Here is a 22,613-nt window from a genome sequence, read left to right on the forward strand (position 1 = left end):
CAATCACTTTAAACTATGATTGGTTAAAAGAGTTTGACTTTTATTTTTACACTTACCAATTATCAACCATGGTGACCATTAGCTTATGTAGGGGCTACCAAGTGTGCTGCTGGAAGCAAGGAGAGCCCATTCTTTCAAATTTACCTGAATGCAACCTTCCAAATTTGCCATTCTCTCCCTCCAAATTTACATTATCTTCGTAAATTTGCATTCTGTCGCCCCAAATTTACCTTCTCTCTCCTCAAATTTACCATTCTTCATTCAAATTTACTTTCTCATCCCCAAATTTATCATTTTCCTCTTAAATTGACTTTTCTCTCCACCACAAATTTTATCACTCTTTCCTAAATTTCTCTTCTGTCTCTCTCTCTCTCTCCAAATTTACCAATCTTCTCCCAAATTTATTTTCTCTTCCCCCAAACTTACCATTCTCCCCCAAAATTTACCTTTCTTTCCTCCAAATTTACCATTCTTCCCCTAATTTACATGTTCTCTCTCTCCAAATTTATCATTCTCCCCTAAAATTTACCTTCCCTCTTCCCAAATTTACCTCTCTCTCTTCCCAAACGTACCCTCTATCTCTCCAAATTTATCATTCTTCCCCTAAATTTACATGATTTCTCTCTCCTCAAATTTACCATTCTTCCCCAAAATATTCCATTCTCCAGTTTAATTTTACCATCTTCAGTGAAAAGTTATGTTCCTCCCTTAAAGTTTTATGGCCTTTGTGAAGCTGTATGAAGCTCTCTTTCCTGAACTTGTACCGAAAAAAAATCTTCTCACTGATGTGACTTCCCTCAAGAGCCGCAATTGCTTAAACCTGAGTCAGTATCTTTATATTTCATATTTACTCCAAAACTTCGCCTTGTTAGAGTCCTTTACTAGTAGTTCTGTGCTGTGAATAACTTTTATGTTCATTAAGAAATCTGAGTGATGTCAATTAGTGCTAATTCTTCAATAGTAGTCCATATAGCATTTGAATTTCCTATAACTAAGAACAAAATTCTTCCAAGACTACTTTCAAAATTCAAATATATAAATTTATAAAACGAGGAAGATCCCTTCAGGCATCGAGACAAGATGAGACTTCTGTAAAATTTATTACCATCTCGCCCTGTTTCGTTGATAACACTCAGAGGGAGCCCCTTCACACGAAATTGCTCAGTTAAAACTGAACGTCTCCGATCTCAAATGTTTATATAACTATGCAAATACGTATTTTGAAGTAGCTTCTAAGAGGATCATACACTTATGAGATGCGATTCGTTTTGTTTGTTGCTGTTCCCTTCTGTTTGTTCAGTTCAGAATGTCCCATACACACAGTATTTATATTATATTAAATTCTTTAAGATGTATTCTTAACATGGACGCCGACTACGTGGGTGCTCCGTGGCTCCAGTACCCACAAGATTTTTTTAGTTTGATATAAACAAAATTAAACATTTCTCATTTGCCATTATCAAAAATAATAAGCAATTAAAACATTGAGATGGACGTTAACATTTCTAATCTCTAAAACATAGTTGTTTGCTTGAAATGTTTGCAAAGGCAGCCAAGCACACATTCCCCCCCTTCCTTGCCTATCTCTGGTCTAGTCAAAGGCAGTCCCAATAACAATAATAATAATAATAATAATAATAATAATAATAATAATAATAATAATAATAATAATAATAATAATAATAATAAATGAACTATATGTATATAGAATAAAGCATAGTCCTTTATGACAGTATTCATAAAATATTTTAACTAAAAGGAAATCAATCAAACAATATCGAGACTCCCCTGAAAACATATAATACGTCCCGCAATTTATATGCACCCACATAAATTTTGGGAAGTTGGCGCCGTTGATTCTTAGGATACAGAGACATGACTTAAGCTACTACCTTGTATTGGCTTCCCACTCACGATCACTTAGAATTTAAGCCCTGATGAAGGCACTAGAAAAGTAATAATATATACTAAACAATTATATTCGAATTTTAGCCCAGTTACTACAAAATAACGCCTACAAATTGCACATAGAGCTCTAACGACATAAAACAAAGATTAGAAACAGCAATATATGCCATATATATATACATAAGGGTACACTCATATGTATGATAGCAACTAAACGAAGTCTGGAGAATTCAAATTATTCCTATATTTTACGTAATTAACACCTTTTTTGAAATATATTACTGCACATCCCAGAAAATATATGTTAAAAAACTTAACTTCCTTATTTCTGTAGAATATATGTATATTATTATGCCAATTATACCGTAGTAAATGGCTATACGAAAATCCACTTCAATTCTGGCCTACTTGATTCCGTTTACTTTATCTGTATGTGAAAAATCCCATTATCTGGAGGAAATATTATGATTAAAACATATTGACATAACTAAGATGTTTAACTAATTAACTACACACTTGAACTAACTAGCATGATTTCTTTCTCAAATATTACTCGCTCTATACCGAAAAACTTTGACTCATTAAAATGATTCATATAATTTTCTTAAAAGTCGTCTCGTATGAATTAAATTGTTACAACTTGTAAATTTAATAATCCATATAATATATAATTAGAGGGTATATGTGTATCTGAAAAATCACCTTGCAGTCGCCGTTTTCCTCCTCTTCTTTTTTTTCTTCTTCTTCATCATCTTTTGTAAAAAGTGGTAACTGGAGCGGTTTCTTGCCGTGTCAGGTAGGAAGATGCTAATAGATGAGAAACAAAACTACGTTTCGACCTTGCAGAAAGCTGTAAAGTGTTTATTAGTTTTCAGTTCAGTCAAGGAAATACGAAAAAAAGAAATAAAACCTATTCCTCCATTTTTTTCTACTGCGACATGAGTGAGAGTGATATATATTAATGTACTTTGTGAATATTAGTGTGTATATTATTATTATTTTTATATTGATAGAATATCGACATTGGGAAAAAATGAAACACACCAATTTTTACAGACATGTGACATCAATTTTTCTCCATGTTAGAAAGATGTTGTGATTTTTGTTAATAAAATAATAATAATAATAATAAAGTGAAACGTTTTTTTCTGAATGTGTATGCTGGTTGATGTGATACATAGTATGGACATTGTGATAACAAGTTTATATTTGAACTGAGTGTACTTAAGTTCTGATATACTACACAAATGATAAACGGAGACAGTGTTCAAAATTGGAATTGACATCGGAAAACAAAAAAAGGTTCAACACGAAATCCATGTCAGAAGTATCTCCGCCATCACTCATGGTATTGAAAGAAGAGAATTCATCATCAGTGCTGCAGTATCAGAGATAAATAAAGTAAGTAAAATTTTCCATCACGTATTTGTAAACAGAAAAAAAAATCATTAGTCTATGGTCTATAAATAAATTAAACGAAACGTATGCACTTAAAACAGCACGAACTAAAAGTTACAATGAAAGAGTGTTAAGAAACTGATCTTTAATGACTCTTTACCTGTCTTCACAATCAATACATTTTTTATCTCTAGTTGGGCCGGCAGACAAAATAAAATTACATGGAATACAGTATAATTGTAGTCAGCAATAGGTTTATTCTAATAAAAAAAAATACATTAATGATATAGAAGATTGAGAAATAGCGCATGATGTAATCCTCTCGGATTTGTAATTTATATACAGGTTGAAAAAATATAGTATAATGAAAAAAAAAGAGACAAATATGCTAATTTGTTTCAAGAAACTCAACTCGTTACTTTATGGGGGTTAAGGTGAATTCATTAAGCCACATTTTATCATATCTTTCAATCTTCAATAAGAAAGAAAAAACGCTTACCTAGACTTATTCAATCGAAAATGTCGTTGAAAGCAATCAGATAACAAATTTGGCAGATGTTAACAGTAATAAAAATTTTAGGAATGATCCAACAAAATTGGATCAAAAGATTGTGATCTTGGCCAAGAATTTTAAGAATGATAAAAATGCATCAAAAGATTGCAATCTTGGCTCCAATAATTAGTTTATGGATCAAGGGCCACAAAATTTTTGAACGGCCTCTAAATCGAGTTTTCGCACTTTTTTTGCGGAATAAACACATCATACTGAGTTAAGTAATAGTTAGGGTGTAGTTACACTATATGTAGTTGCCCAGATATAAGGCGTACAAGAACATTTTTAATTGAAATATAATGGATCTTTTGATCTAAAATTGAATCAGGAGCCACAAAATTTTCGAATCGCCCTAAATCGAGTTTTCCTATTTTTTTACGGAACAAAGCACATCATATTGAGTTAAGGGATACTTTGGGTTTGGCTACACTATACGTAGTTCTACAGATATAAGACCTACAGGAAAATTTTTTGATTGAAATGTTTTGGATCTTTTGGTCCAAAAATTACAAAGAATTTTTTCCTTGCTCCCTGACTTACCTATCCAATGGGTTGATTTTTTGTAGTGCTTCAAAGGTATCATAAGTAATAATAATGTAAATAATTTTAATCGTTCTGTTCGGAGTGGAATTTTACAAAAATTCTTTCTTACCTGTACCCCTAGGGAACAAGAAGAAGGTTTCTACAAAATTTGAACTTCCTAGGCCAAACGGTTGATTAGCGTTTTGAGTCCCTTTCAGCACAACGTAATATCAGACGTGGACCACAGCTTAACATGGATCCAAATCATATGAACTCACATCGAAAATCGAACCCGCTAACCATACAGCCATGAGGGAGCCAAAGGATGCAGTGATTTGATGGGAGTGAGAACACATTTAACCCCCTTTTCATCTTCTTATGGTAATGAATTTCACAAAATCCCGTCATACCCGTATTTTGAGTGGAAGATTGCCACAAATTTTTAATTTCCTACGTCTAAAGATTTCGGACATCTGAAAAGGTGATAACAAGAACTTAACTATTTTTTTTTTCTTATAAGAATCTAAGTTTCTTGAAAGCCTTCTGTTTTATCTATAGCCTTGAATTAATGAACAATATTTGTACAAAATGTCAAGTTCTTACTTCCAAAAGTATTAGAATTAAGTTTTTATGATTTTTATCAGTCTTGAAAGTCAATATTTGCAATATGTGAACGGCTGTATGAAGAAACAGTGTTTAACATTATTCCTTCTTAAGTGTGTTTTTGCTTACTAGACTATAGACCCGTTTCTATACTATCCAACCACTTGGTCTGCCAGCCATTTTCCGAAAGTTTTTTTTTCTAAATTATACAAAAAAAAATACTTTGAAAATTATTAGCTTTAAAAATAATACTGACAAATTGTTTTTTGAGATTATTGTTTTAAGCAGCCAAAGATTGTCTTTCACAGATCTGCGCTATCAGTATTGGAAATTTTATTGCTCATTCTATTGTAATTCATTCATAATCGTAACTTACATTTTTCTAAATATTACTTACAATACATAGTTTGGTTATGTCAACTACTTTTACTTTGTGATTTTCCTTATTTCACGAAATCCTCGATATCATTGGCAGATCACTTGCAGCAAGCTGATAAATTTTCATTCACTGCGATCTTCAGGTAACTTCCCTCTTTTTCCTGCCACTATACCTTTTAGTATAATAGAAAGTCTTAGAATTAGTAGAGCAGAAAAGGACAATATTTTAGATGTGATTAAAAAGAAGAAAAAAACACGGTAGAAACATTGACAAAGAAAGTACTGTATTCAAAGAAAAGAATGTAAATTCAATATTTTCTGTTGGAGTTGCTAACAACAACAACAAAAAAAAATCAATCCATGGCATAGGTATGTAAACTAAAAAAAGGAAAAAAGTTGGGCAAAATTAATTGTCCCGAACCATTAAAGAATTTTAATATATAGGACGGCAGTTGAGATATACAAAGAGAACACATTTTTGACTGTGAGTCCAGTGATAAATTAGTAAAATCAAGAATTTACACACTGAAAACATTTTATAACATACAATCGTCAATCGTCAAATACCCATGATTATCAAAAGTAGGGATGTACCAATAACACTTTTTCGCCGATACCCGATACCGATACTTTTGAACACATTTTTAAAGTATTATCAGGAATTTTCAGAATAATGAAATGATCAATATCGCAATAGGGTATATTAGATATAAGACAAAAATTTGACATATAAAGACAAAAAGCAGAATTTCATATTAGGCTAGACACAAAAAATTTAATCCAGCTCACATAAAATAAAATAAAAAGCAGCAAATACTTATATAGTGTACACTTAATTTTAAAAGTCAGTGATTGATATTTAGAGTAATAATGTACTTTGATAGATGCATTGTATTTACTAGTCTCTATTACATACATAATAATGCAAACGGATACTACCGTTACACATTTATATTGTTTACAAAATTATGCGTGCTGAATCAGTTGTTGCTGTGTATACCATAAAAAAAATAAGAGGGTTATTTAAGCGAAGTCGAAAACGATAAAACTATTTATTAACTTTAGAACTAACTGTTTTTAACCTCGCTCACGAAAATGTATATGTAATACAACAAACTACGTTTATTAAATACTAGACGTAATATATCAACCATGGAACGGCTCCCCTAAAAAATTTTCTTCGGGCGCCCATGGTCCTGACGAACGAATCTTGGCTTTTCTTCACCACTATTTTGGCATCGAGGGACTAAAAATATCAGTTGACTATAAGTAGTGTAAATCAAAGACGTACACATGCATAAAGAAATCGATTGTATCACGACTCCAAAAGTGCATTACCACCTGCAATTCTCCCTTTCCTGCAATACTAGGCAGACCAAAAAGCAGGATCGTTGGATTGGCTGAGAATTAGAAAGGCGTTGGACCAAACCTCAATTTTGTTATAAATATATCAGTGTGGCAAACTGCAAATAAGAGAATAAAATAAATTATTAAAAATGACGGTTCTATTATTGTCAGGAAAATGGATGACATAAAAAGTTACAAAATAATCTTACTTAAGCAGCTCAAACAAGATGAATAGTAAGAAATAGATATCAGAGGAAAGCAGTTTCTTTTCTTTTAAAAAAAACTCATAAAAAAGAAAAAAGTTTACATAATGTAAAGATTTAATACAAAAGCCTAACAGCACAACAACGAACATCCACAAGAAACGGAAAGAGAGACAAACAGACTAAGGAACACCATTGGTGTAGCAGACTTGCGGGCCTCCCATGCAAGATAAAGAGATGGGACTCTAGTTGTAAATGCAATTGTTATAATAATAATAATAATAATAATAATAATAATAATAATAATAATAATAATAATAATAATTATTATTATTATTATTATTATTATTATTATTATTATTATTATTATTATTATTATTATTATTATTATTATTATTGAAAACTAGTTTTCTTTTCAAATCTCTGAATCTGCCAAAGAGCATGTCTGCATATAGCGGTCAAGTGTGCAGCTTCTCTCAATGACCGGTTCCAAAGGCCAAATGGAATGGAAATCTCCGAGATAGAGGAACAAAAAAACTTTCTTATGATAAATTCTAGGTCAAAGTTCGCAGTACTTGCTTTTGACAGGTGCTTTTTTCTTTCTCTTTATTTTGAGGAACAGAAAAGGTTTGGCACCTAAGAAATTGCAGTATACATGTATAATATTGGAAATTTGCAAGTAGATTTATTTACATTGGAATTTGTGGTAATAAAGAAATTGTCATTGGAAGACATTATTGTAAAAATTAAGTTTGTTCCTACATCCATCGCAAGTCTTAGGAGACCCCTATGTCTCGCGCCCGCCCAAGATCGATATAGAAATTTTAGAATATGGATATATCGATGTTGATGTCTATGCGATATCGAATGTTGATATGTGTCAATAGTGTGTCGTTGATATGTGTCGAATGTTGGTATGTGATATCGACTTATCGCACAGGCCTAGATCCGGGAAATGATGCTTGAAAGATACTGGAATCAATAATCAAAATCTAAATATGTTCTTGCATTTACGTACCTAATGTTGAGGGGGAAGGAGGTGAACGCTAACAAACATTTTAAGCCAAAAAATGTTAAAATAAAAGTACATATACTTTCTTCTTAATAGAAAACTATTACTGTAATTTATCTTTTACTTCTGTTTATGGTTGTAATCAGAAATCAGCTACAGTACACATACTTTACGTAGTGTAGCAATATACGTTCTCTATAATTTTTCACAATTAAGCAAATCGGAAGATGAAATTCTTGTGATATTAAAGTGGAATATTCTACAAAATAATCATAATTCATTGTCCTTATTTCTGTCGGTAATTTTGACAGAGACTTAGAACTGCAAGACTAATATAACTAGAAACGAGAGATTTAATTCATTTTTTCTCTCAGACTAAAAGACTTCTGTATTTTGCTGAGATTATCATTTTTTAAAATATAAGTCCCCTATTCCGGGCTAATTCTGGCTACCGGGGTTTCGAGGTAATCGGTAGCCGAAAATGTAAAGTTTGTCGACTCTAAATCTCGTCAGTTCGTTAAAAGAGATTTCACATTTTATGTCATTATTTCTTCGTTATAAAAACACTTCTGGTTGCTCTATTCCTGAAATATTGGAGTTTGAATAATTTGAAATATTGGATAATTCGAACAAAAGTCTGTATTCCCCATGAAAACTGTATTCAAAATAATTATAAGAAGTATGACTAAATCGAACTTTTGAACCTCCTGCTTGGATAATTCAAAGTAGGCTAATACAGTACAAGAATTTTCAACGTTGAGCAGTTTGCAAACAGAAGAATGCATTTCAATAGGTTTTCAGCTATCCAAAGGTAGCTGTAAGGAAAAGTGATGATGATGATGAAGACAACGAAGAAAATATTTGCTATGACGTAAAGAAATAACAAGTACCAACCTTATCTGAAGCTTCTGAAATGATTGAAAATTTAAGATATATTGAAAGTGAACTAAATGTTACTAATGACGAATTTCAAACAATTAATGAAATTATAAGATTTTGTTCACCATGTAAAAAAAATCCAATCATATCATCGAAGATCACAAACTAGTTTTAAGTGAGAATAGATAATTAAGATTGTCGCTCGTGTATTTGTTTTGTCTGTTAATTCATTGTACGTGGTACTGTGCTCAAGTGAGTTTTAGACGGTATTTGTAGCTTAATATATATGGAAGTAAATGTCGTTTGCGATATCATGCAAGTAATGCACTATTTTTTACTTATGGAAGGTAATATTTTCCATAAGTAAAACCTTTGCTTTGTATATAATTAAAGACAAACAAACTATTTGCTGAGCAAAACAGTATAACTATTCACATTAAAAACTACATACGTTTTAAATAAAACACATATGTAGTTTTTAATGTGAATATATTGTTTTGTTAAGCAAATAGTTTGTGTTTAATGCTTTAAAGCTAGTCTTCTGCATATTTTTTTTTTTCCTTTTATTTTTACGTAGTTACAGTAGTTTTGTTCATTTGATATTTAAAAATTCATGTTTTTGGTTTCGGATAGTTGTCTGTTTTTTCGAATTTCGGATAGTTCGAAGTTTTCTAGTATGTACTCTGACTTGGAATTTTAAAAAACTCTGTTAAAAAGAATTTTAGTAATAAAAAAGAATATTATATTCCACAGATTTCTGCTGTTCAAATATATCAAGCGGAAAGCTTGGGTTTAAAAATCAATGGATTCCAATTTTAAGACGGAATCAGATTTAAATACTGGTCCTCACTAAAACTTTTATAAATCCATGTTTCTTCACTACGGAACGCAGTTGTTAAACATATATGTATTTTCTATCTATATAACTAACTAACTAACTAACTCTATGGCCTATGGAACCCGGAGGTTCAGTGCCGCGTTCACAAAAGCTCTCCACTGACTTCTATCCTTCGCTAATTGGATCCAGTTTCTACTTTGTATTCCTATCTCTGCGAGATCCATCTTAATATTATCCTCCCATCTGCGCCTAGGTCTTCCTAATGGTCGTTTTCCTATGGGTCTACCAGTCAAGACTTTGAAAGCGTTTCTACTTTCTTCCATTCTAGCTACATGACCTGCCCACCTAAGCCTCCTAGACTTGACGACCCTAACAATGTTGGGTAAACCGTATAAACTATGTAGTTCCTCGTTATGAAGCTTCCGCCATTCCCCATTTTCGTTCCTCTTGGGTCCGAATATTCTTCTCAGGATCCTGTTCTCAAATACTTTCAGTCTATGTTCTTCCCTCAGAGTAAGCGACCATGTTTCGCAACCATACAGAACAACAGGCATGATTATCGTTTTATATATTTTAAGCTTCAAATTCCTCGACAGAATTCGCGACGGCAAGAGATTTTGAACCGAATAGTAACACGAATTCCCTGCTTTTAGTCGACATTTAATTTCTTCGTGAATATGATTTTCGTCTGTTAATATTGATCCTAAATATTTGAAAGTATCCACTTTATCAAAAGTATTATTTAATATTTTAACGCCTCCATAATTTGCCGTATTACGGTCCCGACGCACTTCCATGTATTTAGTTTTCTATCTATATATTTTTTTAAATTTATAAGTTAATTAAGTTATTCGCTTAAAAACACAGGAACTAATTTGCGCAAAAATGTTAACTCTTGAATAACTAGACAATAAACTGTCAAAATAACAATAAAATAATAAAAATATATTTTTAAAAATATTGTACGAAAAAGGATCGCTAACTATAAGGTTCCCAATGCAGCAATAAATAAATTTCGAAACGAAGTAAAGTTTTAAGAATATTTATTATTTTTGGACTTCGGAGTTATTTTAGTCTCACCCCCCCTAAAATGGTTTCATATCAGACCAAAGTAACTCATGAGAAAAACTAGCTCAATTAAATGATATTAATGACCTGAATGTTTGAATGCATTTACAGTATATATATATATATATATATATATATATATATATATATATATATATGGAAGGCTGGCGACATATCAGAGTTTGATAGGGGCCGGCAGATTGTAATAGCTAGGCGGTTGAGAACGAGAGTCTCGGAAAGAGCGCAATTTGTTGGGTATTTACGAACTGCCTTGGCTAGTGTTTTCCAAACGAGAAGAAAAGATGGGGAAACCCACGTCAAACCACAAGACGTAGGGCGGCCACATCTCATTAAAGATGTCGGACGTCATAGACTATCGAGGTTGGTACCACAGGATAGGGCGCAAACTGTGGCACAATTAACAAGAAACTTAACGATGAACAGCACGAGTGTGTCTGACTATGAGTATACAGTTCATTGTATACTGTTAGAAATGAGCCTCAACAGCCAACATTCCATATGTGTACCAAAGTTAAGTGCACCCTGCACAGCATCGTCGATTTGTACTAGAATGGGCAGGTGCCCTCGTCATTGGATCGCATTACTGCTGTCCTGCAGCTGGGCATACCAGATATTATGTAAGTGGTTCTAATGTCTTAGCTGATCAATGTATACCAATTTTCATTTCCAAGTCTATTTTCGTTTATAGAAGACCTCATGAATTTCCTTTCATGCTTTGAAGCTAACTTCGTTGCCGCTCTTGTTCTACATCTACTGGACCATTAATGGTAGGTTCAAATTAAGCACTATGTTCTTTCACACGATATTTCGTTCTCGAGTTTATGGCCCTTCATATTTATTGTTTCGGCCAATTTTTAATATAGCTCCAAAGTGACGTTTTATTTTGTGCACCCACGTTGCTCAATAATAGGATTTCTACACTAAATGGAAGGCAAGTTCGGAGACCAGTGGGCAGTTTGAATTATTGTGAACACAAATTTGAAACTGAAGATTTCTGCATGCTGTTCTAACACTAATATTACTTCTAACATTAATAACAACTGTTACTAACTACTAGCTAAATTGTTTCAAACTAAATGAAAATAACACTAAACCTTAGTGATCATCGATGCTTATCTTTATTATTATTATTATTGGAATATCCTCGTTACATCAAAAGAATGCTCTTTTTCAGGACCGTTTTGAAGAAATCTTGACTTTTGATTTTCATCTGATCCCAATTTCTGCCACCAAAAGCTCCCTTGACTTCATTTATACTCGATCTTTGGGGGAGCTTATTCCTCCACTTCTACGCTCTTATCCTTGCCCGATTTCCACAGCAGCCAGTGAGCTTCTATTAGTGTAAGTTGGTATTATACAGCCAAAAAATATTAATATGCCCAACTGTAATTAGTCCTTGGAATTGTAATTAATCTGAAACTGCGATTTGAAGTATATTTCGTCTGGGTTGTGAATATGATACATTTACTTGTTTTTGATTCATGGTGTTTAGCTGTGCTTACATGAATAGAATATAGGCTATAGATAACCACTGTTAAAGTCGACGTTATCTGTTAATATGTTGCTTGATTAACTGTATTAACAGATTTACTCCATTATCAAACTCAGCCAAAATAATCGCTCTGGCTATCTTTTGCAAAAAACAGAATCAAAACTTCGCTTAGATGTATCGGTAGTCTCCGTTATCCGTTAATTCGTTAACGGATTGACACCATTAATGAACCTGTTACAAGGTAATAGCTCTAGCTATTTGTTGTAAAAAAAATCAAAAATTCACTTGGGGGCTACATGTATGGAATATGGATTACATATACCCTCCGTTAATATGTTAACGATTTGACCACATTAACGAACTCGGTCCAAGTACTTGCTCTACCTGTCCGTTCCAAAAAATATAAATTTAAAAGATCCGCTTATGTATGGGATATAGACTATAGATGGTTGCCGTTAAAATCGCAGTTATCTATTAATGCTTCAACGGATCGACTTCATTAACGAATTTGGTCGAGGTAATTGTTCTAGCTAAAACAGAATTAAAGAATTCGCATCCATTCAAAAGTTATCGTGCGGAGTAGATGAACAGGCGAATATATTAACAACAGTATTATAAGTCTTACTGTGTGATCCTAATGATTAAAGTTGACTTGGAAATAGGGCCAAATGTGTGTTTGTGATTGAAAACTACCTCAAAACGATATGCACATGACTCCCTTCCTATAACAAGTAAAAAAAAAAGAAAATAGATCTGTCTACGATGGTGGAATACAAGATATCTATGATAGCACTATACAGGAATAGATGCAGTCCTACCTCCATTACCTCTAGCCAGGATATGGTATCACTTCCTATAACCGTTACAAACATACAAGGTACTTTTAAAACCTTGCCTTATGCTGTAAATGAATTCAAAATTTGAGGTTGCTTCGAGCACCATTTAATATTATTCAATTGAGATGATTTTTCTCATGGGTTACTTTGATCTGATACAGGATCATTTTAGGCAGATGTGACTAAAAAAAACTCGAAAGTCGAAATTTAAGGACCACCCTAATATATATAAAAAAGTCACGCTTCTACGAATTATTTTTATATACGAAGAGTGTTCTTTAAGTAAGTACAATTTTGAAATTTACCTCCTGCAGGGTAGCGATCAGCATTCCACGAAGCGCGCTATATACCCACTTCTATTCCCTAGTAGCAAGAAAGCTTTCGGCCAGTTGGCGCTTGCTTGGCTTTTGGCTTTCTACGCTTGCACTTGAAACGTATGCTTTCATACAATCTGCCTTTTGTTGTACTGTACTTGCAAGCAATGCTTGAGACTCTTCGCAGCGTCGTAGTATCACTGACCGTTCATTGGCTACTGATTTATCTTGACCTGCCAAACGCTTGCGTCAAGCTTGAATGGAACAGTGAATGCAAAGTTGCGCCCAAGTCACTTCATTACTGGAATAAATTCAGCTTGCGGCATGCTTGCACGTTTTTCAATTAAGCTGGATGCAAGCTTGGCCGACTTGCAACTCAAGCTTACAGCAAGGGGTTTGCAAGTTATCTCTGCTACTAGGATTGGCAAGCCACAGACGCCAATACGGAAACATTCGGTCATGTTTACGTTTGTTTTTGAGTATAGTTAAAATGCCTCCTCCGATCAAGAATCCCACCGGTGAAATACGCGCTGTGATTCGTTTTCTTAGCGTTAAAAGGTGTGAAACCGGCTGAAATTCATCTCCAGATTAGTGAAGTATATGAAGAAAACATTATGAGTTATGAAATAGTGCGGAAATGAGTTAGAGTCTTTAAAGATGGCCGCATGAATGTTCATGATGAGGAACAAAGTGGGCGACCTTATGTCATCACTTAAGACTTGGTACAGAAAGTTGACGTAAATGGAAACAGATCAGATGCTGTACGATTTCGTCCTTATTTGATAAGTGACTACCACATGTTCCTGCATTTGGAGAAGGATTTGGGTGGACAGCGCTACGATGACGATGATGAGGTGAAAACGGCCATGTTGCATTGGTTGTCAAATCAGGCGGCAAACCTCTACGAGGAAGCTGGTATTCAAAAGCTTTCTGTACGATGATACGATAAGTGCCTTAATATTGCTAGAAACTATGTACAAAAGTAGATAAAGGTACAGGCTTTTATGTAACAATAACATTGTTACGAACGTTATACTCGTTTATTATTATTATTATTATTATTATTATTATTATTATTATACTCGTTTATTATTTAAAACGATACTTAAAAACACGCCTCGTATATACTGACTGGGCACAAAGTTGCTTTCTCCAAAACAAGTATTTGTTTACCTATTGAGGAAATCGACGTCGTGTCTACCCTGTATATATATATATATATATATATATATATATATATATATATATATATATATATATATATATATATATATATATATATATATATATATATATATATATATAAACAATTCGTATAAGCGTGCCTTTTTGATTTCCAGTGGGAACACAAAGCATCGGATTTAGAACTCGAGTAATGGCTCAGATCTCACTTCTTCAAGAGTAGGTGCACATTTCGTGTGGCCTGAACATTTAGGAGGATCGTTATATTTCAATCAATGTATGTAAGCAGGAATTCACTGTAATCATCTCTGATGAGGAAACCGGTTCAAGTATGACATGAAATTGTGGACGAGTTTATGCGCAATTGAAGTGATTTTGTGAACAATGAATTCCATTAGAGGGGAAAACCCTCGTCTCAACCGTTCCGGAGATATAGAGAACTAAGGGAAAGCTGGTTCTCTGATAATTTGTGGATTTTCGGCTATGTTGCGAGTGAACATGTTTGAAAATTTCATTTAAACATTACGAAAGATGCACCAGAGAGAATAAGAGTGGTGTTGAATGTTGAGGTGAGTGGCGTAGCTTTTACCCGGGGCGGAAAAAGAAGGGGTATGAGGAATAACAAACGCCATTGACACGAAGAACACAATTGTACAATAGTACTGATATCCCCCCCTTTTTTTCTTCTACACTAATACCGATAATGTACTGTATCTGTTTGGTCATTGGGGCCGCGGTGGCTCAGTGGTAGAGCGTTCACCTCTGGTGCTTGGGGTCTCGGGTTCAAACCCTGCTACCGCCAAGTGAACTTTGTGGTGGACAAACACCGTGTGCGTGGGTTTTCTCGGGGTTCTCCCGTTTCATCCCACTTTCTTCATTCCACCATTTCATCCATTACTCATCTTCACCGTCTCCTTTAGCCTAACCGGCATAACCGTGGGACGTAAAACTCAACAATTTCATTTCATTTTTTTTTCTTTTTGTTTGGTCATTCACGTTTTTTTTTTTCGACGTTCCTTCCTGAAACATTTCTTTAAAACCAATATATGAATAACAGTTAGTAATTGCAACAACAAAACTACAACGTTACTTGTATTTTTTAAACATCTTTATCTGTATTTATGGGCAAAATGTACTTTTAAAATATGCACAAGCTGTTCAAAAAAGGAAGAAGAAGAATATGAAAAGAGAAATAGAAGTAATTTCTTTTCTGTTGTTATGCGATAATATTTTATGATAGTGTTTTGATTATGTGAGTTTAGTTGTCATAGCAACGAAAATATAATAATTAATAAAAACTAAGGAACCAATTCGTGACAACTGTATTACACAATTTTTAAAAGTGTGTAAATGTTTAACTGTTATGTACTACAATAAAAAGGTAATATCATAATGCAGTGTTTAGATGTATTTTGATAAATCAGTAACCTTGGTTATATAAATATAAAAACTGCGGACCTTACGTCACAAATAGGCGTTATCTGTACCATGATATCGTCATAAAACCAACTACTATATTAGTGTTCGTTTTGGTGACCATCAATGCTTTCATTTAAATCAGCATCGCCAGAAACAGAAAATCAGAAATCTTATTTCACATTTTGACACAGAGCTGCAAGAGACAAGTAGATCTTTTTAATTACAAACGGCCGCCAGCTTGAAACCTTATTGTTGAATTGTGCTGATGTTCCTAATCGCCTAAGGTATTGCAAACACTCCATTTTGGACCATTTTTCGTTCCGGTCCGTTAATAGTTGTAAAAATTAAACATGTTCGGACGGCCACCATTTTTAACATTTTTCATTCTGTTTGACCTGATGATACTTTTAATCGATTCAGCGTACCAAGAAGCCTATACATAGACACCTTACACGCCTATTTCAGGCAATAATGAAACTTCGTTATTTTCGCCTTCCTCCTCCAAAACATTCTTTCCCGAGAATTTTTTTAACTGTTCGGTTTTGTAACCCTCATGTCTAAGGCAACTAAAGTTTCGTGGATGAACGAATTGTTCATTTTTAAAAGTCTCTTTTATTTGTACTATCGCTACTAGTGATGAGCGCAAGAGTCTTTATCTTGCAGTTTCTGCAAGAGTCTTGGATGCAGTCACCAAGACCAGGAATCCCGATGCAAGACCAAGACCAAGACCAAGGGGTACAAGAACAAGACCAAGACCAAGACCAGCAATCCCGGTGCAAGACCAAGACCAAGACCAGGAATCCCGATGCAAGACCAAGACCAAGACTCTTGCGCAAGAGGCTTGTACAAGTACCGGCTCAGTGGTAGAGAGTTCACTTCTGGTGTATGGGCTCCCTGGTTCGTTCCCAGTTTGCGCCATGTGAAAATTTTTGGTGGACAAACACTGTGTGCGCGGGTTTTCTCGGGGTTTTCCGCTTCCTCCTACTTTGTTTATTCCACCATTTCATTAATTTCTCATCATCATCATTTCATTTCATTTCAAAACATATTAGTGATGTTCTTCTTCCAAAACTAAAAAAAAAAAAAAAAAAAAAAAATGTAGTATTGAACATTGGTATTCAGTACACCATAGGTGCTGACTATATTTATATGGCCTTGGCTCCGAGGCTCAAGCATCCGTTGGAAATTTTTAATGTGTGCTCATAAAATTAATATCGAAATAATACTTTCATGGCATTGAGGAAAACCTAGTGCACGTGACCGCAAGTTTGATTTCATGGGCGGATGCTTATATGTTGAATAATTATCAATATAACTTTTAGCCTCCTTAGAGATATGGCACATCGAGGATTAAACGATATAACATTATACAACAAATAATCCATATTCACAAGTGAGAGTGATTTTGTACAGTTATTTCAAATAACTTGGAGTTTGATGCCGTTATTTTATACTAGCAGCGTTCACCCCGCTTCGCTGCGGTCACCCTGGAACGCAATAAACTTTGTTACTTAGATAATTTTTACTTTTTCGCTTTCAAGTGATATGATAAAAACCATAGAAGAATGTTAACATTATATCGCCTGTCATTTATGTTAACCCGCCGAGTGACACGGTCATGTGGGTTGCATATAAATACGGTTAGATTTAGCTATGATGAGCTAACAAAGGATTTGTACGTTATGGACACTTGAATGGTCAATTATCTCAAGACACTGGTAATTAAAAATTAAAGTGATATGATAAAAACCATCTAGGGTCCAAATCCTAATAACCCCCCAAAAATAAAAGAAATTGGTTCAGCCGTATTAGCGTGATGAGGTAACAAAGGATTTGTGCGTTCTCTTTTATATATATAGATTTATAATATAGGTCGAAAGTATGTATATAAATTGAGTTTACACAAAAGACATAGACAGTTAAGTCGTTTTCAGTTTTCAAATTATTCTAAAATATTAAGATGTTTGATTATAATCATTATTTTAATTCTTCTCTGTGTTTTGGCCAATATTGATAAATATATCATCATCATCATCATCATCATCATAGCTATTCTCCCATTATTGGCAGGTCACTTGCTGCAACTAAAAAGGCGCTATGTACGGTGGTCCTAAGCTACTCTCTTCGTCTTGACGTAGCAATTTTCTGTTTTAATACATTCCTTCAACTACAGTCTCCTTCGCCCTCTCCGTTTCTTTCCTTCCACCATACTCTCTAGCAACGCTCATAATACAGTTCCTCTTCAGCCAATGTACCAAACAGTTCCTCTTCTTCCTCTTAATTACATCTAAAATTCTTCTTTTCCTCCCTACTGCTACTATTTCTAACACCTCATTTGTTTGCCGTTCAACCCAGCTAATTCTCTCCTTTTTTTCTTCATACCCGCGTTTCGGGAGCCTGTTATTTTTCATCGCTTTTGCGTAATGCCCATGTTTCTGCTCGATAGAGTACATATTAGAATCAGTAAAACAAAATTTCAATATTTAATTGGAAGTTTGTTCAATACAAAGATTAGCTAATAGTGGTTGAAAAGAAAAAATCTGACGCCTTTAGAATGTAAAAATAATTTGCAATTCATGGTATTTCAGTAATCTGTGCTGTCTTGATTTCTTTTCATACGTCTCAGGGTATCCTCCCCAGTTTGAGAACCAGTGGAGTATTGGATCTGTTAAAAAAAATATAAAGGGATTATGAAACGTTGTGATTTATCCTATAAGTAGTAAAGCGTGCGCACCCATTGGGAAAAAAAATAAAGGTCGTCGCCTATATCGTACACTATCATCACACTTACACGAAGGTAAACTATATTACATTTAGAATCATATAGCCTATTGTATTTTCGTTACTATTGGCGCATTGTAGAATCTATTATCCCTTATATCCAGAGTAAAATTTACCTATGAAAAACATAAGATTTTTTTAAAAAGCAAGACTTGCAAGACTCTTGCAAGCAAGACCAAGACCAAGACCAAGACTGGGTGTGCAAGACGAAGACCAAGGGCTCCAGTGCAAGACCAAGACCATCCGGGTCTTGGTCTTGGTCTTGCATTTGCTCATCACTAATCGCTATATATTCAAAAATTCGCAAATTATCGGAGCACCAGCCTTCCCCTTATTCCTCTATATTTTCGGAATGGTTGAGATCGAGGGTTTTTCCCTTTAATGGGTTTAATTGTACACAGAAACACTTCGTTTGCACATAAACTAGACCACAATTTCGTGTCACACTTGAATCGGTTTCCTTGTGAGTCAAAAACTAACTACACTAATATGGCTGCTCTTAAAAATGATTTTAAAATTTTAAAAAATAAAAAATAAAGGCAAAAATGCTCCAATATGGTCTAATATTTCGAAAATCTTTTAGATATCCATAGGTCGGAATGTTTAATTGTATCAGCAAATAATGTTATAGAGTAACTCAAATGAGAAGTAGACTATATTAAATATCACAGACTAAACATAGGAACGATGATTCATGATGAATGAATGGTTTGTGACACGTGCTTTTTTTCAAATTCTCGATACGCATCACAAATATTACACTTCCATACTATGCTATGCATAAACATCGGAAGTCTTATTAGGGATGCGCACGAGACGAGTCGAGACAGGATTTTCCTGCCAAAATTCGAGTCGAGACGGCTTTTCCAATAGAAAAATATACATTTTTCGAGTCGAGACTTCACTTTTACAGCACATTTCCGAGACGAGACAGCCCCAAATGTTGTCTCGTGTGCATCCCTGTCTTATACAACGGCTATGTATGTCCGTCCATCCATCTGTCTGTCTGTCGACAGGCATCACAGCAAAAACGGTAAGAGATACTAAGAAGCTACTTTTTTATAATCGATTCAGCGTCCGGAGAATAGGTTCCATTTCCTTCGTTGGCTTTCTATTCAAACCGCAAGTGGTAGAAATCAATCATTTCCTATTTCAACGTTCATCTCTATAGAATAGACGGTAATAGATAGCGACAAGTATTTTTTACAATCGGTTCAGCGTCTCAAGAGAACATATAATCACCCCTGCAACATTCTACAGAAACCGAGAACCATTGCAATTTACTAGTATTTGCGGTCCTAATATTGCCTTTCATAGAGCAAAACCGGTAATCGATACCGAGAAGCAGACTTCGGAATCGAGTGAGCATCTCAAGGATAGCTCCCAAATCTTCGGTAAACCTTCTATTCAAATCGAAAGTGGTAGGAATCAACCGTTTTCAGTTTTAACGTTGATCGTATTAGAACATAAACAGTAATAGATAGCCGCGAGTGGATTTCCGCAATCGATCTAACGTCTCAAGAGAATAGATACGCGATTACCACATCCTCAACACTCTACCAAAACCGGAAGTAGTTGGAATTGACTAGTACTTCCAGTTTCAATACTTAACCCCGAGAAAGGTTTTCGACAGATTCAGCGTTCCAGGAATGAGTGTTGCTTCGACTTTTATCTATCTGTTGACACTGGAAGTGGTGAAAATCTACGTTTATTCACTTACAACACTGATTGCATAATGGCAAAAACGGAAATAGTTAGCAATAAGTAGATTTTTGATATGGATTTAGTGCCAAGAATATGTTTCATTGCTGATTTTATTCCTTTTATTGCAATCAGAATTGATAGACATCAATTTCCACTTCCGGTTTTAATGTTAATCTCCATAGAGAGAGAGAGAGAGACAGAGAGAAAGAGAGAGAGAGAGAGAGGAGAGAGAGAGAAAGAGAGATAGCGAGTAAATGGATTCAGAGTTCGAGGAAGAGATTCTTTCTTTGTTCTTATTAATCTATTGCAGCTAGTTCTTATAGATGTACTACTTCAAGTATTGAGTTCCCATAGGTTGAAAGTATACTGTAGTTTCCTACTCTGAAACGAAACTCAATTTTTCAACAATTCAAATTTAAAATAATCCTCAACTTCAAGAAACTCTGAATCCCATGATAACTTCGAACCTTCTATTGTTTATTCACAGACCTCCATTGATTATAGCAAAACACTCGAACATCGATATTATAAGAATATTAATAGGGGCCGCGGTGGCTCAATGGTAGAGCGTTCACCTCTGGTGCTTGGGGTCATGGGTTCGATCCCAGCCCCCGCCAAGTGAACTTTGTGGTGGACAAACACCGTGTGCGTGGGTTTTCTCGGGGTTCTCCCGTTTCCTCCCACTTTCTTCATTCCACCATTTCATTCATCACTCATCATCACCGTCTCCTTCAGCCTAACCGGCATAAACGTGGGACGTTAAACTCAAAAATTTGATTTGATTTGATTAAAAGAATATTAAATTCAGTTACATAAACGAAGTTCGGCATCCTGATCGAAATATTTTCCTCTCACATTAAACAATACAAATCACAACAAACTTTATCTGTCTTCAAGAATATTAAAATGGTTAAGAATGATTCTGCATCAGGATAAATTGCTAAACTTCATTGCTTATTCTAATGGTAGTGATAATTCCAGCTTTCTTGGTGGTACTTTGGAAAAAAAAAAACATGGAAAAATACACATCAAAAATATTTAATCCTTTTGCATTGTTTTTCAAGTCTCACTTCTGCCTTTTAGGCTAAAGAAGAAAATGGGAAATTAAATAAATTAATTGTGAAAATACAATACATAACAGCCAGTGCCGTATTTAAGGGGGATGGGGCTTCCGAGCTTAAGCCCCCCCCCGAAATTTTATTTACAATATTAAAGTAAATGAAATATCTTGCAGAATTTTCATGTTTCCAGGAATGAAGTTAGCAGAGACCCCCCCCCCCCGAAACAAAATCGTAAATATGTCACTGATAACAACTATGGTCTTAGTGGAATTAGAAAAAATAACAGGTAGGCAGCAGAAAAGATTGCTGGCAAACTGAGGAAGGAGGGGAGCAGACATTCAAGTTTGTAATACAGGTATATCATCTAACAAGACATCAATAAAGATTTTATTACTACTAATTCAAAGGACCAAGCAAACTTTGAAGGTCCTGGACATACTCGCCCCCAAGAATCGACATCCTTGACTATCAGACAAATCTTGGTATTTCCACTTTAACGCTTTAGATCTCTCATTCATATCAGTCATCAAAAGCGGCACATAACATAATCAAAGAAACCGTGCCAGTAACTGTGAATGGTAATGTATGCTACATACCTATATATTAGTTTCAGATAGCCAATATCACTTCGAAAGTTAATGGTACACTCAGGGCCGGGTCTAGACATTTCTTAAGTGTAAGCAAACAATTTTTAGGCGCCCACCTAAATGATAATAAAAAAAAAAAAAGTAGAAAGTTGTAATGGACAAAAATTCTTCACATAATTGTTACAATCGCAAATTTCTTCAATATCTGTGATCTCCCTGTGAATATTAACGAAAAATGGAGAAATTATAACTAATTGATTGTGGATGAATACTAAACAAAGTTCCAGTTTTAATAATTAATAGCACTTTTTATTAAATAAGCACAAGACAAAACTAAGATATATACATAAGATGTATTTTGACAAGCACAATTGAAACATAATAGTCGAAACAGAATAAAACTCATGAGCTTCAAGTCTAACATTAACACAGATTTGATTTAAAAAAAAAAATAGTTCTTAAGATATAGTTGATCTCAAATAATTCTTTATGAAGTTTAGCTTAACG

At 34.3% G+C, this 22,613-nt stretch overlaps 1 protein-coding gene across 1 annotated transcript in view; it reads left to right on the top strand.

Annotated features, from left to right (window-relative positions):
- The first annotated feature begins 3,170 nt into the window (after positions 1-3,170).
- Positions 3,171-22,613, top strand: part of LOC145694884 (uncharacterized) — a 74,360-nt gene continuing 54,917 nt past the window's right edge. The window contains exon 1 of the mRNA XM_081771599.1: positions 3,171-3,309. The gene's annotated coding sequence lies outside the window, so the exon portion shown is untranslated. The remainder of the gene's footprint in view (positions 3,310-22,613) is intronic.

Source organism: Thermobia domestica, chromosome 9, assembly GCF_964235325.1.
Source record: "Thermobia domestica chromosome 9, izTheDome1.hap1.1, whole genome shotgun sequence".
Taxonomy (NCBI): domain Eukaryota; kingdom Metazoa; phylum Arthropoda; class Insecta; order Zygentoma; family Lepismatidae; genus Thermobia; species Thermobia domestica.